At 42.6% G+C, this 15359-nt stretch overlaps 1 long non-coding RNA gene across 2 annotated transcripts in view; it reads left to right on the top strand.

Annotated features, from left to right (window-relative positions):
• LOC145547423 (uncharacterized) overlaps positions 1–15359 on the top strand; it is a 44525-nt gene that overhangs the window by 1443 nt on the left and 27723 nt on the right. Inside the window, exon 2 of one of the 2 annotated variants that reach the window (XR_014083827.1) lies at positions 530–653. The exons of the other annotated variant lie outside the window; for it this stretch is intronic. This is a non-coding gene — a long non-coding RNA (uncharacterized LOC145547423). The remainder of the gene's footprint in view (positions 1–529; positions 654–15359) is intronic. 2 annotated transcript variants of the gene reach the window in all.

The following is a 15359-nucleotide window of genomic DNA, read 5'->3' as shown; positions in this document are numbered from 1 at the left end:
GAAAGCTTCGGACCCGCAGACCCGCCGGGACCTTCGGTGCCTGGAGTCCTCGAAGCGCTGGATCCCTCCCGGCTTGATCGCCCTCTCCTGCCTAGGGCAGAGGATTAGGGAAACGTACGGCACCCCGGAATATGCCCGGCGGTCTGCCGCTCCTCTCTTTCTTGTGGGGTTCCAACGCGCCCCCCCCCCCGCCCCAGTTCAGGTTTTCAGCTTTGTTCAGGTGTCCAGAGTCACCCAGGCTGAAATCCCCAAAATCACCTTCGCCCCATAGTTCCGGACCGGGTGCTTAATCGAGTAATTCGCGGTGCTGGGTTCAGAAAGAATTCGGATTTGATTCATTGTGAAGGAAAATGACCCAGTGACCTCTGAAGCGTTCACGAAGCTGCCTTGGGAGCCAGTGATCGTATGAAAAATGCCCAGCCGGCCTCATGCTTAAAGAAATGCCAGATGCCTCCTGTGTAACATTCAAGTATCGTCTCTCCACCCCGTTCAGCAAAGTTTGAAAAAGTGAATCTTGTGTCTTCCGCAGTAGGGAACTATTGGTGAGAGCATCTGTTTTAAAAGGCAGAATGGGAATGCTTAAAACAATTCTGAAGACGACTGAGAGGCGTTTTCTCCAGCGACGACGTGTACACATATGGTCAAAGTCACAGGTACAAGAAAGTTCCAAGCAGCTCTGTGTGTTTAATTGCTCAATCCTGTCCCACTCTTTGCGACCCCAAGGACAGTAGGTTCCTCTGTCCGTGGATTTCCAGACAAGAATCCTGGAGTGGGTTGCCATTTCCTACCCCAGGGATCTTCCTGACCCAGGGATCCAACCCGCCTCTCCTGTATCTCCTGCATTAGTAGGTGGATTCTTTACCACTGTGCCACCTGGGAAGTTGAAACCATCAGGAAGGTTTATAAAGAGTTCTGGGTCTTTATTACAGTGAAAAGCTGTGCAAAAACCAGCTCCGGAGAATGAAGCAGGTAAGGATGCAGAAATGATTGTGAAGAAACACCCTTAAGTAAAAATGTATATGGTACCCCCTCTTCATTTTTGTTCTTGAAAAATGACATACTGGCATTTGTTTATTCATAGACAAAACTGTGAGAAGATGCACACCAAATTATTATCAATAAATATTTCTGGGAAAGGGTAAGTGAGAGAAGAGGGACAGTTTTGTTTTCTGCTTTCTACATATTTTATTATATACAGAAAGCAGATATGACTTACCTATATTTTCACACAATTAATACATAAATATAGTCGGATAAAGCTTCTTCAAACAACAGAGCTACATCTATGAGCAGTGTCTTGAGTAAAAAGTGAGACTTCAGACTTCCCTGGTGGTCCAATATTTGAGAGTCCCACTGCCAATGAAGAGATATGGGTTTGATCCCTGTTAGGGGAAGATCTCACATGCCCAGGAGCAACAAAGCCGGTGGGCCACGACTACTGAGCTGGAGCTCTAGAACCCAAGAGCTGTAACTGCTGAAGCCAGTGGGCCTAGAGTCTGTGCTCTGCAACAAGAGAAACCACCACAGTGAGAAGCCCACACACCTCAGCTAGAGAGTAGCCTCTGCTCATTGCAACTAGAGAAAACCCTTGAGCAACAACTACTGAAGCTCACCCACCTAGAGCCTGTGCTTCGAAACAAGAGAAGCCACTCAAATAAGCCAAAGCACCTCAATAAAGAGTAGCCTGGGTTCGCTGCAACTAGAGAAAAGTCTGAGCAGTAATGAAGACCCAGCGCAGCCAAAACCAAATAAATAACATTAAAAAAAATTTTTTTTTAAGTTAAAATTAGTCTTTCCCTCCGTCCCACACCTCCCTGCAGTTAATCATTGTTACTAGTTTGGTGTATATCCTCCCAGATAGTTTCTTAAGCAGTTATATACGCATGCAAACACATATTCAAACATACTGTATATGTTTACTCTCATGAAAATAGAATTATATGGTTCATATTACTGCATGATATTTCACTTTTACAAGTTTTTAGAAGTCAGAAGGTTTTTCATGTGGTCCAGAAATATATGAAAAACCCATTGCATCAGTTTCTCATGGTTGCTATAACGAGTCACTGCAAACTTGGTGGCTTAAAACACCAGAAATGTATTTTCTCACTGTTCTCCAGGCTGGAAGTCCAAAATGAGTTACACTAAATCAAAATCAAGGTGTTGGCAGGATCACATTCCCTCTGAAGCTCCGGGAACAAGGTACTCCTTGCTTCTTCCAGCTTCTAGTAGCTGCTGTCGCTCTTGCCATCTCATCACTCCAGTTTCTGCCTCTGTGGTCACGTTGCCTTCTCATTTGTCATTGTCAAATCTCATTCTCTGCTTCCTTCTTACAAGAAAGGACACTGTGATGTCATTTAGGGCCCACCCAGATCATCTTGATTAATCTCCCCATCAAGATCCTTAACTGAAAAAAAAAACCTTAATTTAATCACACCTGCAAAGACCCCATTTCCTTATAAGGTCACATTCACAGGTTACAGAGATTAGTACATAGACATATCTTTGAGAGTGAGCCATTATCAACCTACCACACCCATCAACCTCGAAGAAATGCAAATTGAAACAGCAAACATTTATCATCTATCATTTGGCAAAGGTAGAAAAGAATAACAACACCCAGCTTTGGCCCCTGTGCTGAGAAACATACACCTCCTGGGCATGCCCTTGTGTAATATTTCTGAAGAGAGGTGTAGCAATACCTGTGAAAAAAGTCTTTAAAAGTGTAAACCCTTTGACTCAACTCTGTTTTCTAGGATTTTATACTTAGGAAATAACCAGGTACATGAGGAAACCTGTAGAACTGTCATTATCACAGTGAACAGTTAGAAACAACCTCAAGGTCCCCCAATAGGGAAATGTTAAATAAAATCCTCTTAACCTGATTTTTATTTATTTTATTTAACATGAAGTGAAGGCCGGCAGGTCTTCCTGGGGTTGACTATTGAACTGCATGTGGAAGAGGAAGGTAAGAATGAGGGTTACCTCACAAGAAACAAACTTGTGGTTCCCCAAGAGGAAGAAGGGAGGGATAAATTTGGAGTTTGTACCTCTTTAAGAGGTACACACTACTGTATGTAAGATAGACAAACAGGGACTTCCTTGGTGGTCCACTCGTAAAGAATCTGCCTGCCAATGCAGGGGACACGGGTTGAATCCCTGGTCCTGGAAGATCCCACATGACAAGGGGCATCTAAGCCCGTACGCCACAACTACTGAGCCTGCACTCTAGAACCCGTGCTCTATTACAGGAAAAGCTACTGCAATAAGAGGCCTGTGCACCACAACTAGAGAGTAGCTCCCACTCTGTACAACTAGAGAAGGCTTGCGAGAAAAAACGAAGATACAGCAAAGCCAAAAAAGAATTAAAACTGAATAAATAAATATAAGGAAACCAGGAGGGACTTTGGGGTTATAGGTAAAGAGGGAAGATCTTTTATTAAGTAATTTTTTCCTATTTTTAAAATTTATTTATTTTTAATTGGAGGATAATTGCTTTACAATATTGTGCTGGTTCCTGCCAAACATCAACATGAGTCAACCATAGGTGTACTTCTGTCCCCTCCCTCTTGAACCTCCCTCCCACCTCCCACTCCTCTAGGTTGTCACAGAACAATGGTTTGAACTCCCTTCATTAACAACATGTCAAACATACATACACAAAACTGCAAAACAGTGTAAGTGCACAGTTGAATGAATTTTCACCAATGGAACATGGTGTTCACCAAGATTAAGATTAACAACAAACTTCATGCTCTTCTCATCTTTACCTTTCCCCAAAAGTAGTCCAGATCCTGATGCTTATCACGAGAGATTACTTTTGCCTGTTTTTGAGCTATATATAAGTGGAATCTTACAGTATTTTTTATCTTCTTTTGGGTAATGTTTCTAAGTGAGTGATCACACCATCGTGGTTATCTGGGTCATGATTTTTTTAGATAGTTCTTCTGTGCATTCTTGCCACCTTTTCTAGTCTTGCAAGACTAGAGATGTCTTCAAGAAAAGTAGAGATACCAAGGGAACCCGAACTACCACACAATTGCACTCATCTCACACACTAGTAAAGTAATGCTCAAAATTCTCCAAGCCAGGCTTCAGCAATACGTTAACTGTGAAATTCCAGATGTTCAAGCTGGTTTTAGGAAAGGCAGAGGAACCAGAGATCAAATTGCCAACATCTGCTGGATCATCGAAAAAGCAAGAGAGTTCCAGAAAAACATCTATTTCTGCTTTATTGACTATGCCAAAGCCTTTGACTGTGTGGACCACAATAAACTGTGGAAAATTCTGAAAGAGATGGGAATACCAGACCATCTGACCAGTCTCTTGAGAAATCTGTATGCAGGTCAGGAAGCAACAGTTAGAACTGGACATGGAACAACAGACTGGTTCCAAATAGAAAAAAGGAGTACGTCAAGGCTGTATATTGTCACCCTGCTTATTTAACTTATATGCAGAGTGCATCATGAGAAATGCTGGGCTGGATGCATCACAAGCTGGAATCAAGATTCCCAGGAGAAATATCAATAACCTCAGATATGCGGATGACACCACCCTTATGGCAGAAAGTGAAGAAGAACTAAAGAGCCTCTTGATGAAAGTGAAAGAGGAGAGAAAAAAGGTTGGCTTAAAGCTCAACATTCAGAAAACTAAGATCATGGCATCTGGTCACATCACTTCATGGGAAATAGATGAGGAAACAGTGTCAGACTTTATTTTTTTGGGCTCCAAAATCACTGCAGATGGTGACTGCAGGCATGAAATTAAAAGATGCTTCCTCCTTGGAAGGAAGGTTATGGCCAACCTAGATAGCATATTTAAAAGCAGAGACATTACTTTGCCAATAAAGGTCCATCTAGTCAAGGCTATGGTTTTTCCAGTGGTCATGTATGGATGTGAGAGTTGGACGGTGAAGAAAGCTAAGATCCAAAGAATTGATGCTTTTGAACTGTGGTGTTGGAGAAGACTCTTGAGAGTCCCTTGGACTGCAAGGAGATCCAACCAGTCCATCCTAAAGGAGATCAGTCCTGGGTGTTCATTGGAAGGACTGATGTTGAAGCTGAAACTCCAATACTTCGGCCACCTCATGTGAAGAGTTGACTCATTGGAAAAGACCCTAATGCTGGAAAGGATTGGAGGCAGGAGGAGAAGGGGATGACAGAGGATGAGATGGTTGGATGGCATCACCAACTCAATGGCCATGGGTTTGGGTAGACTCCAGGAGTTGGTGATGGACAGGGAGGCCTGGTGTGCTGCGATTCACGGGGTCGCAAAGAGTCGGACACGACTGAGCGACTGAACTGAACTGATTTCTTTGCATTGATCACTGAGGGAGGCTTTCTTATCTCTCCTTGCTATTCTTTGGAACTCTGCATTCAAACGGGCATGTCTTTCCTTTTCTCCTTTGCCTTTCATGTCTCTTCTTTTCTCAGCTATTTGTATGTCCTCCTCAGAAAACCATTTTGCCTCTTTGCATTTTTTTTTCCTTGGGGATGGTCTTGATCACTGCCTCCTATACAGTGTCACAAACTTTTGTCAATAGTTCTTCAGGCACTCTGTCTATCAGATCTAATCCCTTGAATCTATTTGTCACTTTTACTGTACAATCGTAAGGGATTTGATTTAGATCATACCTGAATGGTCTAGTGGTTTTCCCTACTTTCTTCAATTTGAGTCTGAATTTAGCAATAAGGAGTTCATGATCTGAGCCACAGGCAGCTCCTGGTCTTATTTTTGCTGACTGTATAGAGCTTCTCCATCTTTGGCTGCAAAGAATATAATCAATCTTATTTAGGTATTGACCATCTGGTGATGTCCATGTTTGAGTAGTTTCACATTTTTTGGCCAATACAAATGATGCTGCTAGGAACATTGTTTTCTATCTCATTGGATATTCACTTCTCTTGAGTCCTAGAAGTATAATTGCTGGGTTATGGAATATGCATTTGTTCAGCATTATTAGATATTGCCAGTGAGTTTTACAAAATGACCATATATCAATTTACAATCCTACTAATCGTATACAATAGTTCTATCACTCTACATTCTCTTCCATATCTGGTGCTGTCAATATATATTTTATTAGCTTTAGCCATTCTGGTGGGTGTATATTAGAAACTTATTATGGTTGCTGATTCATATTTCCCCAATGACTAATCTTGTTGACTATTTTTTCACATGCTTCTTGGCTATTTGGATATTTTCTTTTATGAAGTACTTGTTCAAGTCTTTTATCAATTTTTCTCTTGAACTGTTTAATTTTTTTCTTACGGATTATTTGTACGAGTTCTTTGTATATTCTTGGAGAAGGAAATGGCAACCCACACCAGCATTCTTGCCTGGGAAATCCCATGGACAGAGGAACCTGGCAGACTCAGTCCATGGGGTCTCACAGAGTCGAACATGACTGAGCGACTAACACTTTCTTTCTTTTCGTATATTCTAGATATGAGGATCCTGTCAGATATATCTAATACAAATATTTTCTTCAGGTCTGTGGCTTGCCATTTTACTTTACAAATGATGTCACACGAATAAAAATCTTAATTTTAATATAATCTGCTTTATCATTCTTTCTTTTTATTGTTAGTGTTTTGGCTCCTATTTAAGAAATCTTTGCTCACACCAAAATCATAAAAAATTGTCTATTATGTCCTAGAAACTTTGTTGTTTTACTTTAAGTTTAGATCTACAATCCATCTGAAACACATCTTTGTGTATGGCTTGAATGAGAAGTCAAGGTCCTCCCCTCCATATGTATGGTTGCCAATGCCATCCTTTTCCCTTTCATTGCCATGGAGTCTTTATCATAAATCTAAAGTGTAATTGTGGGTCTGTCTTTAGACTTTTCCCTTAGTTCATCTGCCTAAACTAGCACCAATGACATGTTATAGATATGTAAAAAGTCTTGAAATCTGTCAGTACAAGTCCTTTGACTGTTCTTCAAGATCATATATCTTATTTTGGGGCTTTTAAAGGCCATGTTGGTTTTTTGTTTTGTTTTGGCCATACAGCACAGCATGCAGAATCTTAGTTCTCAGACCAGGGATTGAACCCATGCCCCCTGCAGTGGGAGAGCAGAATCTTAACCACCAGACTGCCAGGGAAGTCCCACCATATTGTTTCAAAATGTAGGTTTTATTATTACTGATGTACCCTGGAGAAGGGCATGGCAATCCCGCTCAAGTATTCTCGACTGGAGAAATCCATGAACAGAGGAACCTGGCAAGCTACAGTCCGGGAGGGGTCACAAAGAGTCAAATAGGACTTACAGACTTTCACTTCACATAGTGAGGCCAACAGATCAAGAGATGACTTTCTCTGAAAAGATAGTTTGTTACTCAAAGTTCCAAGGGGGTGGGGCAGGCAAGGCCATGCAGGGCCACATGAAGAAGCACCAGGGTTGATTAGGAGGCAGAAGGAGCAAGGAGAAACCATGGGCAGGAAGACTTATTGTGGTTTTTCATGGGAAAAAAAACAGCTGAGACAGGGTAAGCAAGCTAAGCAGGTTTGGGATTGGCTTGTTTGAATAAGTTCAGCAAGCTCCAGACTATATAATCTGTCTTGAGCTATCTGGTTCCTGGCTCTGGGATGATTAGCTGCTGCTGCTGCTGCTGCTGCTGCTGCTAAGTCGCTTCAGTCATGTCCGAGTCTGTGCGACCCCATAGATGGCAGCCTACCAGGCTCCTCTGTCCCTGGGATTCTCCAGGCAAGAATACTGGAGTGGGTTGCCATTTCCTTCTCCAATGCATGAATAAGACAGAGAATTATTGTGTAGAGTTTAAGAGCCCAGTGAAAGTGTAGTGAAAGTCACTCAGTCATATCCAACTCTTTGCAACCCCATGAACTGTAGCCTGTCAGGCTCCTCTGTCCATGGAATTCTCCAGGCCAGAATACTAGAGTGGGTAGCCATTCCCTTCTCTGGGGCCAGTGAGAACCTAGTAAAGATGGTAGTTGAGGAAGGGGGAGGGGGCTTTGGGTTGGTTAATTTGCATGTGAAAGGCTCATCCATGGGGATGGTCATTTGCTATCTCTAGAAATTAGCTTGCCTTGGGAGGGGCAGTCTCTCCTTGGGGATCAGCAAGGCCCCCAAGATATGAAAGCATCATAAAATACAGAAAATAAAAAACATGATTAGTATACATGTAAATTTTAGAGTCAGCATGTTAATTTCTACAAAAACATCTGGAATTTTTTATTAGCTTTGTATACTGAATCTATAGATCAATTGGAAAAGAATTAATATTTTTACAATATTAAGTTTTCCCATTGAAGAATGTAGGGAAAACCACTAGTCCATGCAGGTATGACCTAGATCAAATCCCTTATGAGTATACAGTAGAAGTGACAAATAGATTTAAGGGACTAGATCTGATAGACAGAGTGCCTGATGAACTATGGACAGAAGTTCGTGACATTGTACAGGAGACAGGGATCAAGACCATCCCCATGGAAAAGAAATGCAAAAAAGCAAAATGGCTGTCTGAGGAGGCCTTACAGATAGCTGGGAAGAGAAGAGAAGCAAAAAGCAAAGGAGAAAGGGAAAGATATTCCCATCTGAATGCAGAGTTCCAAAGAATAGCAAGGAGAGATAAGAAAGCCTTCCTCAGTGATCAATGCAAAGAAATAGAGGAAAACAACAGATTGGGAAAGACTAGAGATCTCTTCAAGAAAATTAGAGATACCAAGGGAACATTTCATGCAAAGATGGGCTCGATAAAGGACAGAAATGGTATGGACCTAACAGAAGCAGAAGATATTAAGAAGAGGTGGCAAGAATACACAGAAGAACTGTACAAAAAAGATCTTCACGACCCAGATAATCACGATGGTGTTATCACTCACCTAGAGCCAGACATCCTGGAATGTGAAGTCAAGTGGGCCTTAGAAAGCATCACTGTGAACAAAGCTAGTGGAGGTGATGGAATTCCAGTTGAGCTATTTCAAGTCCTCAAAGGTGATGCTGTGAAAGTGCTGCACTCGATATGCCAGCAAATTTGGAAAACTCAGCAGTGGCCACAGGACTGGAAGAGGTCAGTTTTCTTTCCAATCCCAAAGAAAGGCAATGCCAAAGAATGCTCAAACTACCGCACAATTGCACTAATCTCACATGCTAGTAAAGTAATGCTCAAAATTCTCCAAGCCAGGCTTCAGCAATATGTGAACCGTGAACTTCCAGATGTTCAAGCTGGTTTTAGAAAAGGCAGAGGAACCAGAGATCAAATTGCCAATATCTGCTGGATCATCGAAAAAGCAAGAGAGTTCCAGAAAAACATCTATTTCTGCTTTATTGACTATGCCAAAGCCTTTGACTGTGTGGATCACAATAAACTGTGGAAAATTCTGAAAGAGATGGGAATACCAGACCACCTTACCTGCCTCTTGAGAAATCTGTATGCAGGTCAAGAAACAACAGTTAGAACTGGACATGGAACAACAGACTGGTTCCAAATAGGAAAAGGAGTACGTCAAGGCTGTATATTGTCACCCTGCTTATTTAACTTATATGCAGAGTACATCATGAGAAACGCTGGGCTGGAAGAAACACAAGCTGGAATCAAGATTGCTGGGAAAAATATCAATAACCTCAGATATGCGGATGACACCACCCTTATGGCAGAAAGTGAAGAAGAACTAAAGAGCCTCTTGATGAAAGTGAAAGAGGAGAGTGAAAAAGTTGGCTTAAAGCTCAACGTTCAGAAAACTAAGATCATGGCATCTGGTCCCATCACTTCATGGGAAATAGATGGGGAAACAGTGGAAACAGTGTCAGACTTTATTTTTTGGGCTCCAAAATCACTGCTGATGATGATTCCAGCCATGAAATTAAAAGACGCTTCCTCCTTGGAAGGAAGGTTATGGCCAACCTAGATAGCATATTTAAAAGCAGAGACATTACTTTGCCAACTAAAGTCCATCTAGTCAAGGCGGTGGTCATGTATGGATGTGAGAGTTGGACGGTGAAGAAAGCTGAGTGCCGAAGAATTGATGCTTTTGAACTGTGGTGTTGGAGAAGACTCTTGAGAGTCCCTTGGACTGCAAGGAGATCCAATCAATCCATCCTAAAAGAGATCAATCCTGGGTGTTCATTGGAACGTCTGATGTTGAAGCTGAAACTCCAATACTTTGGCCACCTCATGCGAAGGGTTGACTCATTGGAAAAGACCCTAATGCTGGGTAGGATTGGGGGCGGGAGGAGAAGGGGACGACAGAGGATGAGATGGTTGGATGGCATCACCGACTCGATGGACATGGGTTTGGGTAGACTCCAGGAGTTGGTGATGGACAGAGAGGCCTGGCGTGCTGCAATTCATGGGGTCACAAAGAGTCGGACACGACTGAGCGACTGAACTGAACTGAACTGAACTCTGCATATAAGTTAAATAAGCAGGGTGACCATCTACAGCCCTGACGTACTCCTTTTCCTATTTGGAACCAGTCTGTTGTTCCATGTCCAGTTCTAACTGTTGCTTCCTGACCTGCATACAGATTTCTCAAGAGGCAGGTCAAGTGGTCTGGTATTCCCAACTCCTTCAGAATTTTCCACAGTTTGTTGTGGTCCACACAGTCAAAGGGTTTGGCATAGTCAATAAAGCAGAAGTAGATGCTTTTCTGGAACTCTCTTGCTCTTTCGATGATCCAGCAGATGTTGGCAGTTTGATCTCTGGTTCCTCTGCCTTTTCTAAATCCAGCTTGAACATCTGGAAGTTCATGGTTCACGTATTGCTAAAGCCTGGCTTGGAGAATTTTGAGCATTACTTTGCTAGTGTGTGAGATGAGTGCAATTGTGTGGTAGTTTGAGCATTCTTTGGCATTGCCTTTCTTTGGGATTGGGATGAAAACTGACCTTTTCCGGTCCTGTGACCACTGCTGAGCTTTCCAAATTTGCTGACATATTGAGTGCAGCACTTTCACAGCATCATCTTTTAGGATTTGAAATAGCTCAACTGGAATTCCATCACCTCCACTAGCTTTGTTTGTAGTGATGCTTCCTAAGGCCCACTTGACTTCATATTCCAGGATGTCTGGCTCTAGGTCAGTGATCACACCATTGTGATTATCTGGGTCGTGAAGATCTTTTTTGTACAGTTCTTCTGTGTATTCTTGCCACCTCTTCTTAATATCTTCTGCTTCTGTATGCTTGCATGCTAAGTCGCTTCAGTTGTGTCTGACTCTGTGCAACTCTATGGACTGTAGCCTGCCAGGCTCCTCTGTCCATGGGATTTTCCAGGCAAGAGTACTAGAGTGGGTTGCCATGCCCTCCTCCAGGAGATCTTCCTGGTCCAGGGATTGAACCCGAGGCGTTTCTTGCATCTTCTGCATCACAGGCAAATTCTTTACTATTAAGCCACCAGGGAAGCCCTTCTAATGTTAGCATAGAGGAATCATCTTTCTTTAGTGTTTTCACCTTTATCTTCTTTCATCCTTTAACTTTCAATTCCCTACACCCTCAGATTACAAGTACAGGTATTTTAAGCAGCGTATATTTGCCTTTTAAAAATATGATCTAAGAATTTTATCTTTAAATTTGGAGTATTTTAATAATTTACATAAAGATTTTATTTATTTATTTATGTTTGGCTATGCTGGGTCTTTGTTGCTGTTCAGGCTTTTCTTTAATTGTGGCAAGCGGGACCACTCTTTAGTTGTCCGACTTCTCAATTCAGTGGTTTCTCTTGTTGAGGTTCTAGGGCTCTAGGGCACAGGTTCAGTAGTTGTGGTACATGGGCTTAGTTGCTTCACACCATGTGGGATCTTCCCAGACCAGGGATTGAACCCATGTCTCCTGCCTTAGCAGGCAGACTGTCTACCACTGAGCCACTAGGGAAGCCCAATAATTCACATTTAATAGAGGTACCAATACATTTAGTTTTGATTTACCATCTTAACACTTTTATTTTCCCATTTGTTCTTTAATATTTTTCCTCTTTATTGCTCATCACTTTCTTAGTAACATGTTCCTTAATTATTCTGTGAGTGTTATCCTAAAGAAGATAATATGTATCCTTGAATTACTAGAGTAAACCTTAAATTAATACTTTTACAATATCTCAGCTAACCTTGGTATAGTTATTTTTGGGGGGTGGGAGGGACCGAGCTGTGACACAAAAGGGATCTAACCTTTGCCCCCTGGAGTGAAAGTACAGAGTCTTAGCCACTAGACCATCAGGGAAGTCCCAATCCTAGTACGGTTTAATTCCATTATCTGCTATCTGCCTTTTGTGCTATTGTTGTCATATGTTTTAATTCTGTATGTACTTTAAACCACATAAAATATTAGATTATTGTTCCAAACAATCAGTAGTCATTTATATTTACTTGCCCATATCCTTATCTATGCTGATGCTTTTCATTACTTCCTGTTTCATCATGCTCTTACTTGGGATCATTCTTATTCTTCCTGAAGAAACTTGCTTTAACGTTTCTTCCAGAAAAAGTCTGATGGCAATAAATTCTCACCGTTTTTGGTTTTCTGTAGTTTCCTTAATTTTGCCTTCATCTTCATTTCAGTTCCAAAGTGGACATGTCTATTTGTCAAAGCGCAACTTGTATATTCTGTATCATAGCTGCAAGGGAGACTGGGAGAGTGAAAGCAACAAGAGCAGTCTTAGGTTAGGCTCTCAGGAAATAGATTCTGAGAAGGTGATTTGTGTGCTGGTTCATTGGGCAATAATCTCAGGCGCAACATCTGTAAGTTAGGGAAGGAGGCAGAGTTGAGTCAGATGGAAATGTTGAACTGCAAAGCAGTTGCAACAGAGGGCTCAGCTGATCTCTAGATCTGGAGCCCTCGAGCTGGAATATTCCTTTAGACTTGCCCCTAGATGAGGTAAGAGGCCAGGCTTTGTGCTCTCATACTGACTAGTCATTGAATGTGCTGTGTTGTGTTGTGCTTAGTCGTTCAGTCATGTCCAACTCTTTGCGACCCTGTGGACTGTACCCACCAGGTTCTTCTGTCCATAGGATTCTCCAGGCAAGAATACTGGAGTGGGTGGCCATTTCCTTCTCCATGGGATCCTCCCCATCCAGAGATCAAACCTGGCTCTCCTGCATTGCAGGTAGATTCTTTACCATCTGAGCCACCAGGGAAGCTGCAGTGAAGTCATTGAATATGGACTGCCAAAAGAGTAGGGGCACAATCTTGGGCAAGATATCTCTCTTTTGCCCAGAGAAGTTTCTCAAGAAAGAGTCAGCTGTGAGCCACTGGTAGCCAATACTTCTAGCAGCTGAGGAAAAGAGCATTTCAGTCCTAAAGGGGAAATTTTGTGTGACACACCACAGATCCACTACAGTCTATACCTCGCACCACTTGGATTTGCTTCTTTTGTATAGTCAGTTTGCTTCATCTGGAAACAGCTCCAGGGTTCTGAGTTATCTTCTTTCCTGGGGAAACCTTTGAGAGAAAGGTTAGTGGGACGAAATACACCCCTCACTGCTTCAGCTATCTCAAGCCATAATCTCTAGTCTAGCCACATTCTAGTCTCAAATTCCAGCTTTCTGTCATCTTCAGTCTAGATAGCTTATCTGATGGGTGGCCCAGAGCCTCTTTGCTGGGTGGTTTGAGCCCACAGTTACTTTACTTTTCTTAGACTTTGGCAGCATCCCTGTCCATTTACGTAAATACTGGGCAAGGAGTACCAAAAGATTTCTCGTCACTCACTTGGGTGCAAAATGCATTCCTTCCCACCTCCATTGAGTAACAGTAACCCTACCTCCTTCTGATGATCACAAACATTTAATTACTCCTGACAGTATAGTTATTCCTTTCCTTTCTTGCTAGTTTCTTGGCATGAGGAGCCCAAAATGATGGACAGTAGTGTAGGGAACTCTTACCAAGTCCTTTGGTGGAAGCAATCCCCCCTGGAAACCAGATCTCTGGGACTGAAAACTGAGGGGATGTGGGGCTTCCCTGGTGGCTCAGTGGTAAAGAATCTGCTTGCCAATGCAGGAAGCAAGGGTTCAATCCTTGGTCTGGGAAGATCCTACATGCCACAGAGCAACTAAGCCCATGAGTGACAGCTATTTATCTTGTGCTGTAGAGCCTAGGAGCTGCAACTACTGAAGACTGCAAGCTCTAGAGCCCGTCCTCTGCAACAAGAGAGGCCACTGCAATGAGAAGCCTGCACACCAGAACTAGAGAGTAGTCCCTGCTCTCTGCAGCTAGAAAAAAGCCCATGCAGCAACAAAGACCCAGCCCCGCTAAAAATAAATGAAAAAAAAATTTTTTTAATTGAGGGAGTGGGAAACTTAAATTCCCTAAATGGGCCAATGGGAGTGATGAGCAGGTGAGACCACTGCTACTTACATCTCATGGTTTCCAAACTCCTGTAGTCTGTCTATTGCAGACACAGTACTATGTAATGAATATTGATTTAGGGTATATACTGCATCCTGGAAGACAATGTCACATTCCTGTCAGGTATCATCTCTAAGCTAGTACCTCAGCTGTAACTTCAGAATGCTATTCTATCACTTTAGGGGTCCAGAAACTTCTGAGTGCTGTAGTGTGTGTTATATGAGATTAGTGGGTCCCATTGTTACATAGTGATTTCTACACCTCCCTTGCTATAAGTTAGGTTTCTTGGTCAGAGGTGAAGAGGGGATGTTATGCAGAATTGCCTACTGGCAGGTCACTCTTAAGTCATCAGATAGGGTGCTTCCAAAGGCACTGCAGGCAGAAAAGCAAGACTGTAATCTGGAACAAATGTTAATTCCCATCAAGATGAAGCAATGCACCTTCCAGAGGGGTCCAGTTGTCAGCTTGGCTCCAAGTGGCTGGTTGGTCTCCTTGAGGAATGGTGCTATCTCAAGGACCCAGCATAGGCCTCTGCTGCTGGTAGACAGGGCATCGCATAGAGTAATGCTATGGTGGATGCAAGTTCATGCTTTTGGGCTCATTTATAGCCACCAACCCTTCCACAATGACTATTCCAACCCTGAGCTGATTGTGCCAGCACTGGGATGGGTGAAAACAGGGGCTGACTGACGTCCACTGATCGAAGTGTTCTGTCTGATGGCTCTTCTAGGGATAGATACTGAAATGTGGTACAAAGACATTCACATTCTTTGCCCCCTTCCTTAGGTTCATCAGTACCAGGAATTGGCAAACTAAAGCCCCCAGACCAAAACCACCACTGCCTGTTTTGTAAATAAAGGTTTATGAGAGGATTTACCTGATGGTCCAATGGCTAAGACTCTGCACCCCCAATGCAGGTGGCCCAGGTTTGATTCCTGGTCAGGGAACTAGATTCCACATGCTGCAACTAAGAGTTGGCATGCTCAACTTAAAAAAAAAAAACCCTGCATGCCGAAACTAAAAGATCCTGCATGACGAAACTAAGACCTGGTGCAACCAAATAAAT

This window comes from Giraffa tippelskirchi, chromosome 4 (assembly GCF_054371585.1).
Source record: "Giraffa tippelskirchi isolate mGirTip1 chromosome 4, T2T-mGirTip1v1.2.pri, whole genome shotgun sequence".
Taxonomy (NCBI): domain Eukaryota; kingdom Metazoa; phylum Chordata; class Mammalia; order Artiodactyla; family Giraffidae; genus Giraffa; species Giraffa tippelskirchi.
This window is presented reverse-complemented; position numbering and strand designations above follow the sequence as displayed.